Source organism: Strix aluco, chromosome 1, assembly GCF_031877795.1.
Source record: "Strix aluco isolate bStrAlu1 chromosome 1, bStrAlu1.hap1, whole genome shotgun sequence".
Classification (NCBI taxonomy): Eukaryota; Metazoa; Chordata; class Aves; order Strigiformes; family Strigidae; genus Strix; species Strix aluco.
Genome location: NC_133931.1, coordinates 9460203 through 9486660, shown reverse-complemented (window position 1 = coordinate 9486660; position 26458 = coordinate 9460203). Strand labels below are relative to the sequence as shown.

General features: G+C 41.5%; 1 long non-coding RNA gene across 4 annotated transcripts in view; it reads right to left on the bottom strand.

Moving 5' to 3' along the window:
* Window positions 1-26458, bottom strand: part of LOC141930047 (uncharacterized) — a 105247-nt gene that overhangs the window by 16494 nt on the left and 62295 nt on the right. For all 4 annotated transcript variants that reach the window (XR_012625200.1, XR_012625212.1, XR_012625210.1 and 1 more), the window contains 3 exons: window positions 7667-8360; window positions 6131-6173; window positions 4989-5083 (listed from right to left, as the gene is read on the bottom strand). This is a non-coding gene — a long non-coding RNA (uncharacterized LOC141930047). The remainder of the gene's footprint in view (window positions 1-4988; window positions 5084-6130; window positions 6174-7666; window positions 8361-26458) is intronic.

Here is a 26458-nt window from a genome sequence, read left to right as displayed (position 1 = left end):
GCTTTGCTCATAAGAAGCTATAACTGGATCTCATACAGATTTTCTGAGTTACACAAATGGACTGTTTTCAAAGCACTCTTATTGCCCTGTTCATAGCAGAGTTAATATGGAAGTGGTCAAAGATAGAGTTATTGCGTGAAAGACACTAACAAAGAGAGGCTGGATTAGCCTGAGTTTGGAGCATCCCTTCAACTGCCATCCAGAGGCTTCTCCTATAGCACAGAGAACAAAAAAGTATCGTGAGTGCATTCTGTCCGTAAGTAGGAGTAATCAGCTGAAGAAGTTTGCTCATTCAGACAGTTTTGTAAATGCAGGTTTTCACAGACATTAGTGTAAATTTGACACCGAGTTGACATTAATTTCCAGTGGAATTTAGTGATTTATCATGGGAATATATTTCTCTTGTTTCAATTAAAGGCCACTGGAGAAGGCATATCCTCAGGTAATATCTCAGCCCCAGGTTCCCCTCCGAGCATTCTGCTCTGCCTCAGAGCCAGTATCTGGCTCCTGCATCTCCTCAGAAGCTTCTGCAAGTTGCCACCTATTAATAGATTTCACTGACTGCTGCAGCAGCCTCCTCACCAGAGTCCATTCCTGCTCACCCCTTCCCTGGTCCACCTCTCTTTCAGGCCACTTCACTGACTTTAAGCCCAAGCAAACAAAACACAGCTATCCTCATGCTGTCTTCCAGCCTCCAGAAACCAGGGATGCGGAAGTGGTTAATTGTATATGACATCTTCCTGCACTTAAATGGCATTGAGGAAAAGGAAGTGTGATTCAGCTATGGGCTCTTTGGGTATGTCAGCAGTTACAAAAACCCCACTTGGACAACACAGGAGTGTGAAATGACACTTCTTTAGGAAAAGTGTGAGGCCCTTGAGGTTATTTATTTAGTTACATTTTCATTAAGTGCAGTGTTGCCCAGAAGTTATTTTGCTTTCAAGCCTCTGATCAGAATGAGATCTGTCTCTACATTTTCTTCTGTGTTAAAGGAATATGTTAATCTTGTAATATTCATGCTGAGTTTTAAGTGTTGCTTCTTTTGGAGCTACTTCTTTTGTGACACAATATTTTATTTTGTGTTTTGTGTGAGGTAGATGCATCAGGACAAACCAGCTATGGATCTGGCTACTCGGACAGGAGAACACAGGGGATCAGATCTTGTATCTCTGCCTCCCTCATCCCTATAGAAGGCTGCTCCCAATTTTCCACCCATACTACCTTCTACCTAAAAGCATTAATGAAATATTTTTCCATGTATTTCCTGGTAGACTGTATCTGAAGATTTAAATAAATTCTTTACAGAGTGTAAAGAAATGCAAGCCCAGTCTACTTTCTAGCATGCTTTCACCTGAAACAGAGCATACTTTTATTGATGAAAAGGCCCTTCAAACTGCAAAAAAAACCATTGCTACCAAACAGAGGTATATGTGAATCTGAAGAAGTAAAAACCAAACTGGATGCAGTAAAATTCTGCCACATTTCCTTAGGAGAGGATAGAAAAAATTACTACTGTGTTCAGTGGCAGCTCCTTGAGGAAGCTGGAGATATATTTTGGAAGGATGTGTGGAAATCCACAATGTAAAAGCCTGTGAAAGACAGATTTTATGAATAAGAAGAGGCATCAAAGTCTATTTTTGACACATATCTGCTAAAGTTCAGTAATTCTGCAGCTCTCAAAAAGCCCAAGAATGAACTGCCATACTGACAGGTCTCGAATGGTCAACCTGACAAATTCTTTCAAATCTACTTACCTACTGCATGTCTGTGGCATCAGATCCCTATCTGACTCAGCTACTTATTTTATAAAGTATTTATTGATTTTCTGTTGAAGACTAGTGCAGCAGCTTTGTAATTTTCGTTTTCGCTCCTAGCTGAGGAATTCAGAGTACTTCACACTCTAACTAATTAAGCTTTTGCTTTGCCTAAAGCAACGAATATCATTAAATAGACTGGGCAAGAGATCTGCTCAAAGTTACACAGTGGTTTTGTGACTTGAAGTTACAACTTTGAATGCCTTGGTAAGGTTTAATCACCAAGTGAGACCTTATTACACAAACTCAGTGGTAAGACAGTTGCAGATCTCAGACAGAAACCTTTAAAAGGCCCTTTAATTAAGATGAAAAGAATGATTGCCCTAATCAAGAGAGCCTGAGCATTTCTTCTAACATTATCAGCAGCAGCTGCCAGATCAGATGCACTTTCCTGGAACAGCATTTCCTCTTACAGGGTGTTGTTACGTGAAGACCTTACGAGGAGCAGAACATCTCTAAAGAGCACCTCCTTATAGCCTAATTACACATTCTGCAGTAGCACACACTAACACAGTCTCCTTTCCTGGATAGAGATACACAAACATAAAGTAAATAAATACCCCTCTCTGAGCAAACTACTCATCTCAGGACTGAAATCTCTCATGGAGAAATCAACAGAGTGACTCCAAACTAGTTCAGACCCTAGAGGTGAAATCCTGGCTTAAATAAAATCAAGGATAAATACCACACCATAACCTGTAGCCTGTTGAAGTAAACAGAAAACTTTCTATGAATTTCAGTAGGCTGTGGTTAAATTGAGAAAACAAGTCTTATTAGGTAGATAATAAATACAAGTGCTGAACAGGAAGACAGCCTATTGGTCATAACCAGGTGGTTTAGCATGGAGCAGCTGCATGCACTAACTGCTCGGCATAGCTGTCCAAAGTTCCTCCATGACATTATATGGAAGGGACAAGGCAGAAGTTAAAGTGTTCTGAGGCAGGAAACAAAAGGGAGCTGCTTTCTGCAGAGAAGAGAAAAGAAAATGTCTTGTTGACTTCAATTGTCCACAGACAATGCAGCTGAGTACCTACTGAAAGATTAAGTCTTTAGAAAATAGTCTGCTCTCTTCATACATGCCATTTTATCTTTTGCCTACTGTTTCCATGACCTGGATAAAGATCTGTTTGTTGAGAAACATCTCTTACGATACTGATATATTTCAAAAACAGGTTATGAGGATGAATCCTCTGCACCAAGCTTTGTCAGAAGCCTCTATAATCTCCTGGCAATAAACTGCCACAGTTGTATTTCCTCTGCTCATCTCCAGTTACTTATCTCCCACTGCCAGTGACTGACTGAAGTCATCTTCTCCTGAGATGTGACAGATGGCAGATGGAATTGCTGTCTGCACTGGGTCAGCAATGAGCAATGTACAGTTAATGTGATGGAGCTGGGCACCGAGCACACAGGGCACATAGAGCACTTACCATCTCACAGAAACCCAGAGCTCATCAGACACCATTCATCTTGTCCAGGCTAACTGGAGAATATGTTAATGACCAGGCAGTAAGCAGCCAAAAACACACAGGAAAAATCCTGCTGAAAAAAAGCAATTGCTACACTAGGAAGGCAGACTGACTTGGCATTTTGCACAGTTTGTACAAACCAAACAATGCAATTTCTTCTACTTTAATTTGGGGAAAAAAACAATCCAAGAACCTTATTTTTTTACTAAACTTACCTCTAGCTGATTACCTGTCATCCCCACTCATTCTTCTGTTTTCTCCACCTTCACCTTTCTGTCCTTACCTGTACTGGAAATGTTCTCATCTGAGACCTCCTCTTCAGTCATCCATAGGGTACTTACTACTCTACAGCTTAGATTTCTCTAAGACTGAGCATTAATCTTACACACATTATTAATCTTACTATTCCTATGAATTCTCAAGTGAGTCTAAAATTTGTAAGTTTATAGAAAAAAAAAAAAAAAAAGAAAAAGAAAACCAACATATCCACAATTTTTCGTGGCCCAGAGCTGAAAAACGTGATTGCTCCTGGGGTAACATTCTACTGAGGAGGCTGAGAATTAGGGAAAGGCCAGGGGATCACAAGTAATTGTGTTACAGCAATTTAATGAGCTCCTAGTCACCTGCCAAATCACAGTAACTTTTAGTATTTATTTTCATACACGGTCCCACCTGCTGTATAAAATATATTCTCTAAAATCAGTATTTGACTTGTTAAGTAGTTAGACCTCTTGCAGATAGCTGTTAATACTCTGAGGATGTTTATTTATAATCAGGACTGTCTTCATTTAACATGCATATATGAAAAGCAATAGCAAAACATTGCTAGAAGATTTGTGTTGTTTCTCTCTGTTTCACATGAAGACATTGGTGAATAACAGAACAAATTATCAGTAAATATCCCATATGAGTTTGAAATTAACTCATTTCATCTTGCTTATGCAGGTTACATTCTCCTTTCTGCAAATATGCAAGTAATTGCTTTTTACTGTCCATGGAAAGTGAATTTAGAGATGCAGTTTGTACATGACAGCATTTGTGCTGGCAATGATTGTGTCCATTCAGGAGCAGCTTGAGAAAGAGATGCAAATTACCTCTGTCAGCAGCACAGCTCAGACTTTGAATATACCAAATCAGTCTGTAAAACTAAATATTGGTAAAAATAGTCATTAATTAAGTTCTTATAGCAAGTTCATTGGAGAAAGTGAGAATCTGTTTTTCAATATTCTAAAACCAGAGAAAGTGGCTAAATTAGCATATTATTCATGTGCACTTCTCTTGAGATCTAACTGCTGACCTCTTTACATGTCTTTTATATGCAGAAGGGTCTAATAACTATGAATAAATATACACTCTTGGGAAATGATTACATGGTTTCAGATTCCACTTCCTTGAGTGCAGAAAGAAGTGCTGATTAAACTTTATGGGCTGTTGTTACTCCACTCTGCTTGGGACAACACTTCAATGACATTTTCCTATGCACTGGTATCAAAGGCACAGAGTATGCGAGAGAAATTTGCTTCCAGATAAGAATTCATGTAAAGTGCAGTGGCATTTCTGAGAGGGGCAAGTCAGATCACATCCAATATCACACTCCCTTGGTCTCAGGAGAGAGAGGCACTATGGTTTGACAAGGGCTATGCAGGAGTTATGTGCAAGTTACATGTGAACCATTTCAATATGTCACCTCTTCTGTTCATCTCACCTGTTTTCACCAAGTTACATGGCATGGCAGTTCCTTTGAAGTTCATTTGCCTTGTTGAATACTGAATTCCCTGGACAGTAGTTTACCCATGCATACTAAAAAAAAAAAAAAAAAAAAAAAAAAGGATAAAAAAAGAAGATAAGTAATTCTAGAAGGATATTATTGCTCAGGGAACATGATTACAATTTTGTCATTAAGAAATTACTGACCTACATAATTTATACTCAGAACTGTAAGTGATATTGTAGATGACCTATCTATTAGATCTCAGCATGGAGACTTGGCACCATTTTAACTAATGCATTAGTATGTGTCAGATTCAGACAGCCATCTGAAATTACTAGCCGTGATTAATATAATTAATTATCTACTATTAGGTGTGCCCATATTTTTGTAGAACCCTTTCAGAAAGTGAGATAATTAGATACATTAACTGAAAAACATCCAGACAGTTTATATCTAAAATGATTAGGATGTAATAAGCACATTTCCTGCTTTCACAAATAATTTTGTATATGAGGTTGTAGAAAAGCAATGAAGTTTACAAGTAATACATCAAGGCAATGTTAAAACTATTGATAATTACACTACAAATAAAACTTGGAAAAATGTTCTGGCAAAGAGTTTGTCATTGCTGAGCAACATATAGCTGTGAGGACTGTCCTTATTCATAAACTCAGAGGACAGTTTGATGAAAGCAAGAGGGGATCCTTTGGTGGAGATGACACGACATTACATACCGATGATTTTATTTCTTAAAATGGCATTTTGTTTAAAAAGTGAATAAATAACTTGAAAAGACTAACTGAACCCAAATGAAAATGATACATATCTTTGTGATCACTGTCTTCTCGTTGTGACACAAAAAGGAAACAAAAAGTGGGTTTGCTCGAATAAAATACTGTCAATTCCAAAAATAATAGTTTTCTTTTTTTTTCTTTCTCAACAACAAAAAAAATCTAATCTCAAATTACTTCACCCCCCCCTTTTTTTTTAATATTAAGATCAACAACAACAAAAATTCTGCTCTGCCTTAGGCATGACCCCAATAGAAATTTTTTACACTTTGACACAATATGTAAGCTACAATAAGAAGCATTTCAGACAGAACAATGATTTCTCCATCGTATTATAAATTTCACCAGTCTCTGCAGTGCTGCTCTGAAAAGGCACATTGTAATCCATCTGTGAAAAAGAAGAGGCAAGATATGCAGGGCTTACTGGATAAGCAAGAGATGCACAAAGATTATTCTGTCCTTCTGAGCAATGCAGCAATGCCAATATGCTTATATTAATAATTATATGATGACAGAATTAGGTCAATACACACAACTTTTTCATAGTCACATCCATGACATGAAATGATGAAGCGATACCTCACTTTGTGCTGTCCCAGCTGACATGTCCACACTGTACAGTACCGTAGGGCAAGGTACTGGCTCAGGCCTGAAACCTATTTACAACATCCATGTGACTACTGACAGCTCTGATGCTTTTTAGTTGGTGAGAATCACAACAAAATAACGTAGTAGACATGAGTCTGTGTGCATGTGTTTGGCACAATGTAGGCTTAAGAGAATGATATTGTACAAAGCAAGAACAGTAAAGGTTATCCTTTGGCAAGATACAACAAACAAGACAAGAATATTTATTTCTTACAGATTGGAAAGCTGATAATATGTCCATTACCTATAAAGGACTTTATAACTTTGTCCTGCAAACACTTTTTGTGCCCAGCACACCTCAGTGCACCTCAGGATAGCTGACAAAATCCCCTCTGAGGGTTATTGTGCTGGCAAATGGATACCCATGAACTCTGCAACATGTTAAAGCCTTAATTAAAGATATAGCAGTATGTAGGTATATGGACATTTGTCACATGTTGTAACAAGTTGCATGTCTTCACTTGGGGATTTTGCTGACGCTGTCCAAGATCACCGAAGATGGGAATGTAGCAACAGACCGAGCTCAAGAGTGTGTAGGATGAAGTTGCAAAGTCATTTACAAGGTAGTGGACCTTTTTTTTTTTTTTTCCCCAACACATAATGACTAAATATTCTCACCTTAATAGTATTATCTTGACAATGAATAACATCTACTGTTGCTGTTTTGTACAAACCTGTTCTAAACCTTTGTTGTGTTTTGCCACTTCTGCTTGCCACTGTTAAGGCAGAAAACAAGGAAATATTTTTGTGAAGTTTATAAAGTTCTGGTGGGGATGAGCCCTGCTATCACTGAGGTAAGAGCCACCCCTACATGTGACAACATGCTGAGGCTAGTAATTCTGGCTTTCGGTGGTTTACTGTGTGCTAAGGACATTACGTCATTGCACAATTGGGATCATCACTCAGAGTATGAGACAGGCTGCTGCTCAGATTAGACCAGGCTATTTGGGGTCAGATTATCTAGCAGCGTATCCTGTCTTCAACAAGGATCAGCAAGCAGATACAAAGGAAGGAATGTAAGAAAAAGGCAGGCATGCAGTGATTCCTCTCCAGGTGCTCTGCCAGCCTCCAAATCACTTATGACTCACAGACTTCTTGGAGAGTTGTCTTTGCTTTTAACAGCCTCCACTAGATCTGGACTTCATGAAGTTGCCCAGTCACTGCATGTAAACTTTTAGCACCCTCAGCATCATCCTAAAACAAGGAGGTCCCTGTTCCCAGGAGCTCCCTCACCAAAGACTGTCACAATCCAAGCAGTTCTTTTCCTTCCCATTGCCATCTAGCAGCTCAGGCTTCAAATAAGCTGCAACTGTAAAGAAAAGAAAATAAATTCCAGATGACCAACAACCTGTCTTTTGAAAACCAGAATGCCCAGTATTTTATTCTGTGCCTGTTTATGCACAATCCACATTCATCACTGGTTCACCCACACATATCTTCTGGCTGTGAGACAACTGACTTCTTGTTTCCGAAGGACAACAGACCTGTTTCCTAAAGCAGGCTGCCAAAATCTGTCAACTCATTTGTCCTTCTGCCAACCCTCACCAGCAGTAGGTTCCTTCTTGCTCCACCAGAAAGTAGCAACTCCGACTTTCCTGCACTCCCACGCTGACCAGAAGTGGAGAGGAAGGTCAAGGCACCAAGCAGGACTGGTTCAGCCAAAACTGGTGCCACAGTTACAGGTGGGACTGGTTAGCTGCTCTCAGCAGTCTCTTTATGCAGGCAGCTGCCTCTTCTTCTGATGCCTGCAACCAGACCTGTTTCTTTTCCAGAACAGCTAAGATGTCCATCACAGATTAAATGACAGCAGAAAGACTGATTTTAGAGATGTTTTTCCACCGTTTTCTGCTTCTAAATTTGTAGCATGATAAATATTTAAGTACAAATGATTTTTTCCTCCTTTGGTAAAAAGTTAACCGCAAACTTCCTGTGAATGAAAAACAATGTAGTGATTAAAAATAATTATAACAGATGACTCATGAGTCTACAGAGGTTTTTGCATCAGCAAATAAAATTGGTCAGGATAGATGGAAAAAAAGCGCACTGAAGTTTAACTACCAAATGTATCTTCCAAGCCCTCATTTCCAATCCCTTTTCAAATGAAACCTTTTTCATCATAGATCACCCAGCTACACTTTGTATTTGAAATTTTTTTTAATTAAAAAGTGAAAGAAGAAAAATGGAATGAGCACTCAAAGTGACACCTCTCCAGAACAAAGAGCTCTCCAAAATGCAAACCATTAGAGAGGTCTTCTAAGATATGTACTCACTCATACACAGGAAAAAAAAAAACAGTGGAGGAATTACTGTGCCAAGTGAAGACCTTGCCAGCTTTTACTTATTCACTGTTTCTCCCTTACAGTGTTGTGTTGAAACTCTTGTAATTCATCAGCTTTTTAATTTAGGGGCTCTTTTTCCCAGAGGATCCTAAACTGTGTCAGATTGGAACAAAATGGCTCTTCTTCCTATGTTCTTCTGCTAAGAGTTACCAGTAGTGGCTATTTGACGTAAATATTGAGTGGGTGGGGGTGAATTAAAGGTTGGATAGAATACTGGAGTATTATTTTCTCTTTTAAGGACATTTTCTCACATTCCCTAATATTTGGGAACAGGAAGGAAGAAAGGACTCCTTCCCTTGAAACAGACACCTTTTCCTTCATAGTCTTTCTTGGACCTGTTTCTTTTCTTACCTACTTTTCTGTTCTCTATTACATTATTTGCATCTTAGCCCAGAGAGAAGGGAACCTCCCATCCTTAACAAGTCACTGAGAAGAAAGTCAAAGAACAGGTGGGAAACACAAAGGTAAAGAAGTTAAATGATTTGCTCAAGATTGTGTCAGTAACAGATCCAAGAATATTTAATGAGGATCAAATCTTGAATTTTCCATGCTGGGAACCAATTTATTTGATACGATATCTAAAGAGCAGCTGCTTTATCTCAACCAAATGAAGAAGCATGATGGACTCAGGTATTTTATTCAGCTAACACAGGCCCCAGAGATTGATCAAGGAGCCATGTAGAAATGGCTGAAAGGAAACACAAGTTATCACAGGGCAACAGTAACCAAGGAAAACTGAACTTGCACCCTTCATGGAGCTTATGTTTACTTTTTACCTGAGCACAGATTACTGAGCAGGACTCACACTGCTGTTGCCATCACCCATCTCCTGAATACAGCTTGGTGCTTACAGTATTCACCCAGCAATTTCTGAGACTAAAGTCCCTCCTTAGCAAAGAAGATTCATGGCCACATTTCCCACATATTTAACCACTAGGATATATCAAGTGGATAACAATACTGTCATGCCTCAATTGAAGCTGGGTCACCGTGGCCAGACCACAAGAGGTGGATTACTCAGCTGAGTGGGTGTTAGGGTCATGTCCTGCTTTCATGGACTGTTTATGGACTTCACATTGGACAGCTGTTGACTGTCTCTCCACCACCACTATTCTACAGCCTGTTGATCAAAGTATTTGCTCAGGGTTTGCATGCTAGAAACTTCCCAATGAGATCAGTCAAGTGTTTCTTAGGAGTTAGGACTACAATGAGTACCCAGCTCACCTCTGCACTGAACAGAGTGTACTGAACACCATCCCCCTGTGTTTTCCTAGAAGTCAGATATTCTTTGGTATCTTACTGCACTGCCTTTTTGAGAGTTTTTCTGCTGGTGGGTCAGTAGGGTGAGAGGTCATTACCTGGAAGACAGCAGTAACTCATTGCTATGGTTACAAGATCTGTGACGGCCATCCTGCTTCTGACCTGCTACAGCAGGGATATCTGGTTCCGTGCCTATAGGACTGTTCTTCATCCAACAGGTAAGGCTATCCCAGGGATCTCTGCATGAATATATTGCCTATTATAAATATATGGATAGAGTTGTCTGCACTGAGCCTGGAGCCACCCTTCCCTGTCTGTCATACCTTAATGTTCCTACCACAGTTGTCAATGGGAACCTCCTAGACAACTGTCTAAAGATTTCTCCCTGCTTCTGGACTGTCCCTATTTGTGGTAGAAAAGCCAGCTCTACAGGAGGGAATTGTAAAATTGTTATTGGCGAACTGCCCATGCTCAGTGCCTGTAGCACCTCTGAAGTTCCCAGATATGACAGATAAAATTAGGCCTGGAAGGTGGAAGGATGGAGCCAGACTCAGACTTGGGAGTTCAGCAGAACTTGCAGGGTTGAGCTAGATGGGCCCCAGGAGATAAGGCTGGGAGATTTATAGTCAGGATAGTTGTTGGCTCTGGGCGTCAGGCCAACCTCATTATCTTAGACACAGTCAAAGAAGATGAACTCACAGAATACAAACCTTGCACTGCAAACCACTTATACAGCTCTACTGTACTAATTATGTTAGTATTGGTTTCCCTTTCCCTTTCAGCCTAAGCAATTGCTGCTTCTATCTCACATGTCACCTGGAGTTCATACTCCTCCTCACCTCTCGCACAAGCCCTGCTGTTTAGTGACCTGTCTCTGTCAAAAGCCAGTGTGCTCATGCCAACAAGACAGGCACTTTGGTTTGGTAGTGGGTGAAGTTATTGCTGTGTACAATTTATAAAGGGTTCTGGGATGAAAGAGGAGACACTATCATTAATTATTGAGGCCTATCTCTGAACTTTTTTCCAGGTTCCATAAATGCCTTTTCTCACAAAAGGCTTGAAAAACTTAATCAGCTGAATAAGTAAATCCAGATTGAGGGGTCTGCACCAGTTCAGCCTACTCCTGCTAACAAAGCTCTGGATCAGCACATGGGAAGAGCCTCAGAAAATGTCTCTTCTCTCACCAGCTGTTGTCCTGGCTTAAGAGATAAAGCTTTTTTCAGCTGTCTGCGACATCCCTTTCTCACTTTCCTGAATAGTCCTGTTCAACTTTCAAGTCACAGCATGACCAACCAAACCAAGAAAATGCTTTCTTTGCTTATCCCACAACCTCAGGAAATAGAGCCCACATAGAAAACAAACACATGAGCACATAAACATCTTTAAGCACACACATGCATCTATTTTTTTAGACAGACTCATAAAGAGCATGCGCATGGTTTTTTTGTTGAACTGGACTCAGTACCATGAAGATTAACTCATGGATTAGGATTCAGAAATCACCAAATTATTGTTTTTATTTGAATTACTGGCACATGCATCTGAAATAATAACTTTTGTCAGAGCCCCACAAAGCCATTTTCATAATGGTGGCTGGGCAAGAAAAATACAAAGCTTTCCAAGGAAAACAAATATTAGACAGTGTCTTCATCAGAGTCAATCTCCCTCTTAAGCACATAGTATTCATATTTCTTGGGTTCTCTGGCATCCAGCTTCTGGTGTTTGCTTTGGGTAGGATGACATTGCTTCAAATCTCTACCATGTAGACAGTTCAACAGCAGGTTGTGCACAGCTGTCATTGGTTAAAAGCAGTGCAGCATGTTCACTCTTCTAAATGCTTTTGTCTAAGGATCAGGGCTAAATTAGAAGATGGCAGCTGGTTTGTAATAAAAGTGGAGTGCTCTGTCTCCATAAGGTAGAGCTCTAGACCGCCTACTTATTCATTACAAATAAACATTGAAAATAATTTAAGGTAGTGATTATAACTTTCCTGGAACTTAAAATGGGCAGTCACTTTTTTTTTTTTTTTTTTTTTTTTACAGTTTAAAGAAAGAAAATATGGCTGCATTGACATCTTTAAAAAATCAAGGATTTCTGCCACTGTCCCAAGAACACACAAGCACACATACACAGCCTAGCATTAAAGTGTCTCAGCTTTGGTTTGTAATAAATAAATTGTTGAGAACAGTAACCACTTTTATTTCAGACTGGAGACATTCACTAAACAAGGCTGAGGAGAATCGATCTGTGCTACTTAGCTAATCAATACTTCTTTTGCATGTTTATCTGGAAACTTCTGATCTTCCCAAATCCATTTTCATTTCACCAATTATGATAAGAAAGGTTAAGCTTGGATTTGTTTTTATAAGCAACCTGATCAAGAAAAAAGATTTTTTTTTGCCTCTTTTTCAGATCTTACAAAGTTCATAAAGCCATTGTCTATGTAACAGATTTTGTATTTGCTTCTGAGGACTGCATCTCTTTTTGATGGCTCAGTAAAACAGCATGTTTGTAATAAGAACCCTTCAAGGAAATGGAGATGTAATGCAGATAACACTTAAATTACTTTTAGAAACTGATAGCATATTCCTACATATTTTGCAGAACTGTGAAGTCTGTTCTGCTGGGTAGAAGGATGCAATATTTGGTGTGTTTCCACTACACACTACGTGATCAGGAGGTCTTCAGACAATGGGAAGAAACAAAAAGGTCACAGGCCTTAGTATTCATGGGTGACTTCAATGACCCCAATATCAGTTGCTGAGGCGAGCTGCTCTGGTGCCAGCACAATTGGCAGCGGAGCACTCTAGTGCGGTGCACAGGGGAGTTCCCTGAACAGGGGGAACCTGAGGGGAGTGGAGAGACCTGCCAGGAGTCAGCAGCTCACACCACAGTGGCTGAGACCTGGGCAGGGCCAGGAGAAACAGCGGCCAAGCCCCCACACCTATAAAAGAAGCCCTATGGGGAGCACCATGACCAGGGTGGGCAAACAGGGCGTGGTGCAGCAGTCTGCACAGAGGGGAGCAATGGCACCCACCCGGCAAAAGGCCGTGGCCTCTCTAAACTCTGCACCCGCCGCGCCTGAGGCAGCTTCGCAGCCAGAGCTCCGGTGGAACACGCTGCCACCCGGGTGCCAGGCTGCAGGGTGGGCCCTGCTCTTCTGCCAGCGCCGGCCGGCAGCAGTGAGCGCAGCTGTGGGAGCTGCGCCCAGGGAGAGGAGCTCCTCCGCTTAGGGACAGAGCTCCGGGAGCGGGGCAGCAGGTTGAGGAGTATCAGGGAGAGCGAGAGGGAGACAGACTGCGGGAACTGCACCTGCCTTCCCTGCGACAGGCCTGTCAGGCCAACGGGACACACGATATGGAGGATTTCCCGTCCTCTCCCCACCTGGCAGAATGTGGTGACTTAAGATATAGGGGACAATGGTGACAATTCCTGCCCAGCACAGCAGGCACGTCTCCTCCGTGATCGCCCCGTCTTCCCAGGTGTCCGTGTGTAATAGGTACGGGTCTGCAAGTGGAACCAAACAATGAGGAGGATGATGGTTCATCTAGGTTGGAGATGTTGCCAAGGTTAGGTCAGCCTATGCCCTGCATCAAAACCACTTCCATAAAGAAGAAAAGACGGATCATTGTCATAGGAGACTCTCTTCTGTGGTGAACAGTAAGCCCAACATGCCAACTGGACCCACTTCTTATGGAAGTCTGCTGCCTCCCTGGGGCCAGGTTAAAGATGTGACAAGAAAACTTCCTACCATGGTATGGCCCTCAAATTTTTATCCATTATTACTTTTTCATGTAGGCAATGACGAAGTTGCAGTAAGAAGTCAAAGGGCGATCAAAAGAGACTTCAGGGGCTTGGGACAACTGTTTAAGGGATTAGGAGCACAAGTAGTGTTCTCCTCTATCCCTCCAGTTGCAGGAATGATGAAGGAAGAAACAGGAAGAACCAGCAGATTGATATGTGGCTCCGAGCTTGGTGTTACCGGCAGATCTTTGGGTGTTTTGATCATGGGTTGGTCTACCTGACACCAGGCCTCCTGGCAACAGATGGAGTTCAAAGGGGGAAAAGGATCTTTGTGCAGGAGTTAGCAGGGCTCATCAAAAGAGCTTTAAACCAGATATGAAGGGGGGAAAGGGATAAAATTGGCTCGCTAGAGATAAGCCTGGGGGAGGCACATCAATGTTTGAGGGACGATGTGCTAGTGAGGTCCTTCAGTCTGCTCCATGCTGTGCTGAATACACTGAAGCATATTTGAGATGTCCCTGTACTAATGTGTACAGCATCTTAGCCATCTCAGTGGAGGTAAGGAATGGAGATCCACATGGCAGCAAAGACCTAAGTGTTGTCAATGCACTAGAAACCACAGAAGAATCTGAGAACAGTCACATATGAATTAGGGCTTGTCCCCAAAAAAAGGTGGCAGGATCAATAGCCCAGCTTATGTGCATTTACATGAATGCATGCAGCATGGGTAACAAACAGGAGTTGGAAGCATGCAGCTGGAAAACTGTGATATAGTTGCAGTCATGGAAACATGGTGGGATGACTCACACAACTGCGGTGGATGGCTATAAACTCTTCAGAAGGGATAGGCAAGGAAGGAGAGGCAGTGGGGTAGTCCTGTCTGTTAGGGAGTGTTTTAACTGGTTGATGATGGTGATGAATGGGTCAGGTGTTTATGGGTAAGAAGCAGGGGAAAGGCCAACAAGGCAGATGTCATGGTGGGAGTCTGTTATAGACCACCCAAGCAGGATGAAGAGGCAGATGAAATATTCTTGATGACAATCAAGTGGCCTTGCAATGACATCAGCCAGCTCCCTCAGCACTCATGGATGAATTCCATCAGGTCACATGGATTTATGCATGTCCAGTTTCTTTATATGTTCCCTAACCTGCCCCTCCTCTGTTCAGGGTAAGTTCTCCTTGCTCCAGACTTCCCCTCTTGCCTCAGGGACATGGGGATTCCTAAAGGCCAGTCTTACCCATAAAGGCTGAGGTGAAGACAACATGGAATACCTTAGCCTTTCTATGTCCTTTGTCACCAGGGCCCCAACCACATGCAGCATCAGGCCTACATGTCGGCAACATGGACAGTGGGATCGAGTGCACCCTCAGCAAGTTTGCCGATGACACCAAGCTGTGTGATGCAGTCGACATGCTGGAGGGAAGGGATGTGACATCCAGAGGGACCTGGACAGGCTTGAGAGGTGGGCCTGTGTGAGCCTCATGAAGTTCAACAAGGCCAAGTGCAAGTTCCTGAACATGGGTCAGGTTAATCCCAAGCACAAATACAGGCTGAGCAATGAATGGATTGAGAGCAGCCCTGTGGAGAAGGACTTGTGGGTATTGATGGGTGAAAAACTGAATATGAGCCAGCAACGTGTGCTCTCAGCCCAGAAAGCCAACCATATCCTGGGCAGTATCAAGAGAAGTGTGGCCAGCAGGTCGAGGGAGGGGATTCTCACCCTCTATTCTGCTCTCATGAGACCCCACCTTTGTTCAGTTCTGGGACCCCGAGCATAAGAAAGACATGGACCTGCTCTAGCGAGTCCACAGGAGGGCCACGAAGATGATCAGGGTCCTGGAGCACGTCTCCTACGAGGACAGGCTGAGAGAGTTGGGGTTGTTCAGCCTGGAGAAGAGAAGGCTCCGGGGAGACCTTATAGCGGCCTTCCAGTACTTAAAGGGGGCTACAGGAAAGATGGGGAGGGACACTTTATCAGGGATTGTAGGGATAGGATGAGGGGTAACAGTTTTAAACTGAAGGAGGGTAGATTTCAATTAGATATAAGGAAGAAATTCTTTACTGTGAGGAGGGTGAGGCACCGGAACAGGTTGCCCAGAGAGGTTGTGGTTACCCCTGCCCTGGCAGTGTTCAAGGCCAGGTTGGACGGGGCTTTGAGAAACCTGGTCTAGTGGAAGGTGTCCCTGACCATGGCAGGGGGGTTCAACCAGATGATCTTCTATCAGGTCTCTGAACAGCCTAACATCTGATCTCCTGAATGTCAGGGCTGTGATTCTGGGTTTTTGTCTTGTTCCCTCCCCTCATGATCCTGAAGGCCATTATCTCATGATTGCTTCAGCCAAAGCTGCCACAAGCCTGACCAATTCTGCCTTGTTTATTAGTGTCAGGTCCAGCAGAGCATCTCCCCTTATCAGATCCTTCATCAGCTAGGTTAGGAAGTTTTCATCAGTGCACTCCAGAAAACTCCTGGACTGCTTGTGCCCTGCTATGTTGCCATTCCATCAGAAAGACCCATAGAATCATAGAATCATTTAGGTTGGAAAAGACCCTTAAGATCATCAAGTCCAACCGTAAACCTAACACTGCCAAGTCCACCACTAACCATGTCCTCAGGCACCATATCTAGCTATCTTTTAAATACCTCCAGGGATGGTGACTCCACCACTTCCCTGGGGAGCCTGTTCCAGTGCTTGACAACCCTTTTGATGAAGAAATTTTTCCTAATATCCAAGGATGATAGAATAGAGTGTACCCTCAGCAAGTGTGCAGTTTTGGTCAGAGGGAAATCTCTTTGAGTTCAACAATGGTGAAGAGCAAAGTTTCTTCCTCCCCACCTGGGGAGGAATAACTCTATGCACCATAACAGGCATGGGGTTACCATGCTTACCACAGGCTTACCAGCTGGTAAACAGCTCTACAGTGAAAGACCTGATGGTCCTAGTGGAAAACAATCTGGCCATAAACCAATAACATGCCCTTGCAACAAAAAGGCCAACAGGTTCCCAGGCAGCATAAGGCAGAACATTGCCAGCAGGTCAAAGAAGGTGATCATTCCCCTCTGCTCAACCCTGGTGAGACACATCTGGAGTGTTGTGTCCAGTGCTGAGCTCATCAGTATAAGGAAGATATGGGCTTACTGGAGTGAGTCCAGCAAAGAGCCATAAAGATGATGAAGGGACTGAATCATCTCTCCTATAAGGAAAGGCTGAGACAGCTGGGACTGTTCAGCCTGGAGAAGACAAGGCTCAGGGTGGATCTCATCAATAAATACACATACCTGAAGTGACAGTGCAAAGAAGATGGAGTCAGACCCTTTTCAGTAGTGCCCAGTAACAGGACGAGAAGCACTGGGCACAAACTGAAACACAGAAGGTTCCATCTGAACATCAGGAAACACTTTTTTACTGTGAGGGTGACTGAGCACTGGCACAGGTTGTCCAGGGATGTTGTGGAGTCTCCATTCTTGGAGATATTCAAAACCCAAGTGGACATGGTCCTGGGTAATTTGGTCTATCTGACCCTGCTTGAACAGGAGCACTGGACTAGATGATCTTAAAAGGTCCCTTCCAACCCCAACCATTCTGTGATTCTGTCAAAAGAAAAAGTCAAAGCTAGCAAGCAATAGAGCACAGCATGCCTCTTCCCCCAGAGACCAGATCTGTTTCCAGAACGTCCTGTAAGCTACCAGTGGTTACAGTCTCTTCTCTCTGCATTACTCACTACAGCTTACTATCAAGGAGCTTGCACAGCCCAGAAACTTGAAACAAGTCAACACATGTTTCTGAGAACTTAAATCTTGGTTGCTGCCCAAGCAGAAATTGTAAGACCATTGAAAACAGAACAGCCTGGGAATGGATGCTGTACCTGTATCCTTGCTCTAGTAAAGGACTTTTTGCCACTCTGGCAATGATGCCGGACCCGGTGACCCAGCAGCAGTCTCCTTGCTCTAACAATGAATAATTGTGAATGTTCAGTTCTGAGCCAGCCTCCAAGAGCTGGTTTTGAGGATGATTCACAGTCTCAGTTCAGGCTATTTGGAAGAAATTAGACATTGCATTTTGATAAGGGATCTTGGAATTAGAAGTTTGGATTTAGCTGTCATGGGAATGCCCTGCAGCAAGGAGCTTACATCATATTTCCAGTCTTGGCATCTCCCCCCCAAAAATGTTTGTACTTTCCACTCCATGGTATTTGGTATGGACATCTCTCTAGCCTGCTGCACTGGCATACAATCCAACCACTGCATTACTTTTGTTATTTCTCAGTGTTCCGATACCCATTCTTGTCCACAGTGGTTGCACAGCAAGTCAGACCAACAGTGGAAATAAAAGTAATTAAAGGATGGGGGTTAAGAGGGTGAGGAGGAGGGTGTGAGCCCTCCATCTTCACTTACATCAGTGATCTGCAGATCAAGCTGGTGAATTCACAGCAATGCACTATCCTTGGCCAAATCCAACCAACAGGACAAAGTAAAGCATAGAGATTCCCTTTGTTTTTCAAAGGTATCCTTGAATTTCAAGCCTTTAAATTTTCCAGTTTTCATAAAACTGTCTAGTTCAAGTTTGTGTTGGCAGATTATTTCTTTAAGTTGTTGTAGATGGCAATGTCTTTGATTATTTTTCCAAATTTCATCCTGAGCCTTTTTTCCTTTAAAGCTTATTTCACTACTAACATGAAATAAACAAGGAATATATGCCAAAGAGTTTTAAATAAAGAGAAGGTAAATGGCCTCTTCTACCTGTCTCTTCCAGATCGAAGTGGGCAGTTGAATAATATCACAGTGATGTTACTTTTGTAAAATCCAGATAAAATTTAAGGAAGACTAATAAATGCATGCTTAGCAAAAAAATTAAGACAGGAGTTTCTGAAAAAGAAAGTAATGAGGTTCAAATTATATCTCATTATTAAAAAAATCCATCCTTGTTGTAGTAGGAAGAAGAAAATATTAATATTTTATGAGCTAACTCTCTAAAAAGAAATTAAATATTCTGAGTACTTTAGTACTTCAAATACAATTGCTTTTGCTCAAATATTTTATGCTTTTCAGGGGACAGAGAGCACCCACCATTCCTATGTCTCACTGTAAGATTCATCATAAGCTATATTTGAGTGATACTACTATAAAGCCTATAATTTACCTTCAGGAAAACTGAAGGTAACCTGAATCATAGTAAAAAGGAAACAAAACAAAAATGTTGCAACTGTAGACTGAACATGGAGACACAGACACTGTTCAGTTCCTTTTACATATATTTACTTTCCAAATGTATATTTAAACAATGTCTAATTTTACTAAAAATCTAGCATAATCTTAATTAAAGTTCAGTGGAAAGTAGAAGGGCCATTCTACAGCACATTGGATGATTCTGACATTTATTTTTCTTCTGAGGGAGAACCCAAAGCTGCTCCTTCTAAATGTTTTATTTAGAACTAATAAAAATATTTTCTTCAAAAAAAATCAAAATAATTTTTCCAAACATGATTTCTTCCATTTTAATTAACTATATATCCATATTTGAAATCAGTTATTTTTAGGTGAAAAAAATTGAAAACTATTCTATTTTGAAAGAATCAGGACAGAACATTAAAAGTTATAAAAACACGTTCATCTGGGAGACAGAGAATTACTCCAACAAAACATATTTCTCCAAAATACTTCAACACAGAGTCATTTTCTAATGGTAAATTGCTTCTGTTAATGATATCCAAACTGTGGCTGAAGTTCCTGTCTGTGATGAACTGTTTGTTCAGTTTGCTTATTTCCTTTGTACTTGCAGTTGTCTTTGTAATACTGCCTGTCAGAATAGTTCAGAAAGTGTCTTCTTCCCACCTCATGCTAAAAGCCCAGCATTAAAAACCCCATGAAAACCCAAATGGTATTAATCTCTTGTTTCTGATCTGAATCCTAAAAGATTAAATGAGGAAAGAGGTAATTTACCCATCGTCTTACTTCAAACTAGGGTTAATTATATGTAATTATATATAAATCAAGAGACATTTGTCATTATTTTCCCTAAAAACATCTAGTGATTGAGGCACCAGAACTCTTTAGACAACCTGTTTTCTACTTTGTGATTCACTTATTACACCATCATAAAGTTTTAACTAGTGTCTAATCTTAAATAGTGGAAATTTCCTTTGTTTGGAGACCAATAGGCCTTCTGTTAATCCCCATCATGTCAGCAAACAGATTTTTACCAGTTTTTTGTGGTGGCCTTTTATAAATTTGAAAACTGTGACAGTGTGTCAAGTCAGTCTTCCCTTTTCAAGACCAAGCAGCTGTTATTCATTCAATTATTCCTTGTAAATCATGGTTTCTAGATGTCTGATCATATCTAGGTTGTCATCATCTAGTCCAAGTTAGTCTACTTCTTTACTGAGTTGTGATGCTGAAACATAGACCTTGAACTCCAGAATATGTGGCCCAGGTGTATTTCAAGGGTCTAACACAGTATCAGAACAACACTTCGTTGGTTTTTGGGGGGGGATTTTTTGTTTTGGGTTGGTTTGGGTTTTTTTAACAGCATGATATTCTTGGATCTTAATAATGCCATGTAATTAATTCTTGAAGAAAAGCAAGTGTTTTTTTCCCTGTCCCCAAATTCTCTGAATTCCTCTGAAGTTTGTAAATCGCTCTGAGAAAGATGTGTGCTTCAAGATGATCTGATACGTCATAACATCTTTAATTGAATCTCTCTTCCTATAGTATTCTCATTTATGCTCCCCCAAATGCATTTGTATCTGCAGTTTTTCCACTTTGGGAGAAAAATATAATACATCAAGAAAGAAACTGCACTAAAACCTTATTACAAATACCCAAAGCTGCAAATAGGTCTGGAAACAAAGGAGGCAAAGGAAGCATAAACAAGAAGTAATTATACCAAACACTTTTATTACAGGATGGACTTATTTGTGTGGGGAAAAAAAATATAAAAAGCTGCAAACTCTGTTAGGTTGCTATTAGAAACCTCACTCTAAAATATAAAATTGTTAAAATTTCAGAATAATTATTAAAGCTATTACCTTCTAGTCAGACAGAGGTATTTATAGAGATCTGAATATTGAGAAATTTTTGTTGTGAAGCAAATAATGCTGAAAATGGCATTTTCTCCAAACCTTCTGAAACGAGCTCTAGACAAATTATGAAGAGAAGTGTTTCCTGCATGGGAAGAGCTTGAACACTGATAGCCTGGAGAGTCTTTAAACATGTCATGGGTGCTGATGACAGGGATGCTAACATCCGTTTGTGCTTAGGAAATCAGACCTTCTGGGCATTTCAACAGCTAGGGTGATTAACCACTAGAACAACCTGGTAAGCAGAATAGAGGTTTCTCCACCACTAAGTAATGTTCACATGAGATTTGGGGTTGTATTTCCCAAGAAAATTATGACTGTATTTGAAAATAAAATAAAACAATGTGGCAATCCTCTGGGCAGTGGTGGGCTGGAGTCATGTCAAGGTTATTGCAGTCTCCTTTCTGGCCTTTTTGATGTATCATAGAGAGGACACTGGAGATGTCCCACTCTTTGTGGGAGCTACTTTGAGGAAATGTGATCAGAAACCAGTGATCAACTTAGTCTACAAATACCTTACCTTCAATGAAAAGGCAGGGTGAGCTAACAGAAAGCAAAAAAACATTTCTCAGCTCAGCCTGGATTTCCGCTCTCACCTTTACCTACGTTTTTAAAGTAAGCAATTAATTTAGGAAAGGAAGGACGTCTGTCTTTCTCTGTGTAGGGTCAGGGACAATAAGGCTTTGGTCTTGGTGGGACATCACTGTGATAATGTAGCACAGGTGTGAACACAGCCCTGTGTTAACCCAGCTGTCAACATCATGGGTTACAGGAGCTGCATTCACCAACACTGAAACTCTCCCAGCAGCTGCCTTGTAAAACCCTGCCTGTAACATAAGCACTATGTAAATCTCTGCAGCTTTTGAGATGGGAATAGAGTATAACAAATAATTTAACCCCAAACTTGGAAAACTCCCCCTCCCACCACCTTTTCAGGATGAGGAGTGTTTTACAGTAGCTTCTCATTTGCTTTTCTATTTCAGCTGCAGTTTTATATTATATGGTTCATTTTATCAGCACATAAATAGAAAGCAATAGAAAAACACGGCTTCTGAATGAGCAAGGTCGCCCAGCTCTCCCTGGGCAGGTATGGCCCTTGTCTCACCAGGAGACAGCGTCACCATCTGCTCAGCAGTGCCAGGTCTCTTCCTAACTCATTCATGCACAAACAGAACATTAATATTGCTGAGACCTATGTGTAAAAGGCTGGGAAAAAAACAGAAGGGAAGCTGCCCCATGCAACCGTAAATCAATCCCCACGTGCGCTGGAGTGATTTGTTGTCAGCAAGCCATTGTTTGGTGAACGGCGGGATGGGGAGAAGTGATTGCAAGTTTGTAGGCAAGGGAAGGATGGTGAGGGAGCCAAAAATTGCCCCAGAGAGCTGAATTTGACCTCCATGTCTTTACAGTGGCATAGGAAGGGGTAAGTATTTCCCCTAGGCGATATTTTGGGAGGCAGTGGATGACTTGCAGCTTACCAGAAAAGTCAGAGCTGTGTATTGTGTCAGTGGGAACCATGCTGCTGAGAAACAGAGAGACAGGCAAAGGCACAAGCTCTGAAAATGCAAGTGTCAGCCATGTCATTCTGGGTATCCCCAAATTAGCCTGTGTTTCTTTACCTGTAATTCTCTGTGTTTTCTTACTGTCAGAGGGAATTGCATCTTAATATCTCGTAAAGGTTTATGAAGACTAAGAATCATTAATATTTGTGAAATGCTCATGTAATATAAACAAAGAGCTACAGAAATATCCCAAAGAATGCTAAGTAGGGCGGGTTTTGACTGATATTTGTTCTACAAGGCTAACACCAGACATTTAAGAATATGGCCAATGTAGAATATTAAAATAACTGCTATGTTAATGAAAACAGATAAGGAACTACAGTAATGCAGCCATAGTGGACACTAACACAGACCAGCCCAACTTGAAACAGGTGTATTGATGATGCCAGTTTATATCAGTGACAGAACAGAATAATGTTTTTTACAGGATTCTGGCTGAGAGATGAGTTTAACATCGGGGAGGAAATGAATATGTACAAAACTGCTGACCATGTAAGGTACAAGCTGGCATCTCTGGAAGTAAATTTGCAGGGATTTGTTGGCTTGCAGACAGAAGCCTCTGCTGCTGCTCATGCTTTTGCCATGCATTGGGAGGTGATTAAAAATAGTTTCAGAGATTCAAGTAAGGAATCATCACCTGGTTCTTCAGCAAGACAAGGGAAAACTTTTAACTCTCAAAACTCTCCAAGTCTTTGAAGACTGCAGAGTCCCTACTGTGGGGGTGAACATTTGTACCCTGGACATACTCAGATGAGCAGCACAGGGCAGGGTGTGAGTGAATCACAGATCCTGAGCATCCTGCCTGCCCCATGGTGATGTTACTGTTCCTGTCAGCCTCTTTGCAGCTGCACAGGGAGGAAAACTGTCAAGGATGTCAATTTTTCACTGCAGCTGCAAGGAGAACTTTTTGTTTTGTAAACACAATAATCTGGTGTGTCAGATATGAGATTTTCCTTGGAACTCCCAATTCACAGAAATTCTGAATATTCCTGTCCACTACAGCCTAACTCAGACTGAATGCATTTCATAGGTGAAATTTCCCAAGGACTGGGAATTCTGCTTGTCCGCCAGTTCTGCCAGACAGCACCAGGGAAATTTAAAAAAAAAAAAAAAAAAAGAAAAAAACCCCATAAAAAACCAAACAAACAAAAAACACAACAACAAAAAAAAAAAAAAAGAGGAAAAAAAGATAATTTTCTTCTTTTGCAGCAGCACAGCAGGGAAGCCCAGGGGAATCACATCACTCATTCTGCTGCATGAAAAAGATCATCACAAGGGCTCAAAACATCAGTGGAAGACAGAGACCTGCAACTGCTCCATCACTCTTAACCTTCTTGAAAGAATCGAGAAAGCTGGTGGGCCATGGGTGTGGGAAATGCATGCACACAGATTGTGCTTCACAGAAGCCGTAATGCTGGAAGCAAGGGAGTGAAAAACACAGATATTGTCTGCACTGGATAGAGACTTGGGGCAGCAAGACATGGGAAGAAGCAAGGAAGAGGCAAGATAGAATGTCCCTGTCCTCCAGCCGTTATAGGGACAAGAGTGTCAAATTGATTAGGGGTGATGTGTTAGTGGCATCTCTGTTTTCCATTTTCTTAAAGTCACATGCAGAAATATCACCCAGGTGGATTCACAATTTGCTTACCATTCCCACACACTGGAGACTGCTTTCAAAGATGCCAGCCATCCTGGACATTTTACTGTATAATACTCTGGGTTAGTAGCTGTCAGAGCTGGGAAATGAACTAGGATCCATTAATTTTTCAGGCCTGTCTATGGCTGTTAATTTTCATCCTCTAGAAAGCAAATGCTTTGTTACTTTATCAAACTGTTATGACTCCAGACAGCTTATATGTACATACAAAATCTATGTGATGGGCCAGATATCATGCATGGAGGTGCAAGTATAATCTACTAAACCAGCTGAAAAAAAAAAGTGTTGAAAAATGTCATGCCTCAGACTAACTGGTGTATGTTTATTAATTAATATGAAATACGATTAACAATTATATAGAATGTAGAATATTTTCTGGTTTTCTTCTTAATTAGCACAATAAAATGTTAACTATGAAAGAAATTTAGCCTCCAGTCTTATTACAGTGGAATTTTCCACTGCCGGGTTGAACACTGAGAAAGAAATAGCTATGTTGTAATTCTGAAATGATCTACATCTTAAATAATTCAAAAGGGAAGTTCACTGTGTGCCTCCAACTCTGATTACAGTGAAAGACAGTGACACTAGACTGCCCACTGATTTAAAAGCATCTGCAGGCACCGTATTTATAATTAGGGACCTGAAAAAAAACAGTGCAGGAAAACTTGTAAGTGTTCCTCAAATATCATAAAAAATGCTGAGGCTGTAGAGTGATAAATTACCAGACCTGTAATTTGATCTCAGCTTTCTAATGATCTCATCGATCAATCATACTTCATGGCTGCGATTCATGATATTATTTGAACCCCTTCTATTGAGTTATGGCTTTGTTATAAATCCCACATTATCCATTATCCTTACATTGAATATACACTACCTTATTACAGAAGCACTCAACAGCACTGCCAGACTTGAGGGGTTATCAGTTCTCCCATTAGAAATTCTGGTTTTCAAAGGATTACAGATCAGCTAGGAGAATATATTCCGAGTTTATCTTCCCTTCATGATTTTAGGAAGGGGAGGATGGGACTGTGGTTAGGCTGCTAGCCTTGCCCTGGTAAAGAACTTGTGCAAATCCTTGCTGCACACAGATTATAACAGACAACCTTGCCCAAGTCACTTGGACAGCTGAAGTGCTTAAGAGTATGGCTGTATCATCTGGTAGACTGCAGAGCAGAGGGACCTGAACTGCTCCTGGCACTGGCTAGCAACATCCATGCAGGGCTGAGTAAATTACCCAGTGTGAGACCCTGCTAATCAGATGGGAAAAGGGTCCAACTGAGGCACCCCTGCTGCACAAACAGTTTCACTGTGCCTGACTGTCTTTATTTATATGGGAAAGATGGGATTGAGTATACTGTTAATTTCCTCTTTGAAAAAAAAGGATGATGATATTAATAGTCCTTTTGCCGAGGATGAGTTAGTAAAACATTCATCGTGTAGCTGAGCCACTTGCATATATTTCATCACTGTGCTGAATTTGACAGTCAGGAGAGGTGTTTAGGAGGAAAAAAAAAAATGGTTCTTGGTGCTTTGGTGCTAATTGCCAAAAGATGGGTCTGTGTACTCCAAATGGGCCTAAAATGGGGCACAGCTAAGCAGGACTGTCCATGTCTGAGTGATAGCTGGAGAGATGACCAGCAAAGGCACTCATGAATCTCATTGCTGCCTCCTTGCAAGAAGGCAGCTGTGAACGAACTTCAAAAAACCCAGCTTCTCGCCAACACTGAGGACAGTGGGTGGGTGAGCTCTTGACTCCTCAGGTATCCATGGTGCTAAATGAGAGATGTGTTGACATTACCTAATGTTAGGGAGCAGCATGAGTGGGGCTGCTCCAGCAAGGACACAAGCCAGGAGACCATGGACAGACAGAGGCCATGCCCTCAGCAACAGGGCACAGTCCCACAGCACCAGAGTGGGGCTGGGCTAATGACAATGTCCACCTCTACCAACAGCCCCAAACATGATAAGATGATGATTCGTGTCCAGAGTCCATCAGACCCCAGTCAGGAATAGCAGGAGATGGGGCTGGAAACAAACTACTTTGTCCCTTGTTCCCTTCTGCCCCATGAATGCCACCAGTCTCAACTTCTAACCAACTAATACATAACAACATGGCCAAGGACCTTCTTTTCTTTTCCTTCCTGTCCCAAGTCACCTCTTCTGCTCTTCCCTTTGGTCACACAGTTGAAGGTAAGTATGTGTATGAGCATGCTGAGAGCATGCTAGAGCATGGATTCAACCCACTGAGCCAAGGAGATGTTTGCTGCTAGTGGATTTGAATGAGGCCCCAGCAGTGCAAATTAGTAGGCTGAGATCACATGGCCTGTATTGAAATGATTTCTGTCATGCTTTCCAAAAGCAGGAGCTGAAAAGAACAGGGCTCGC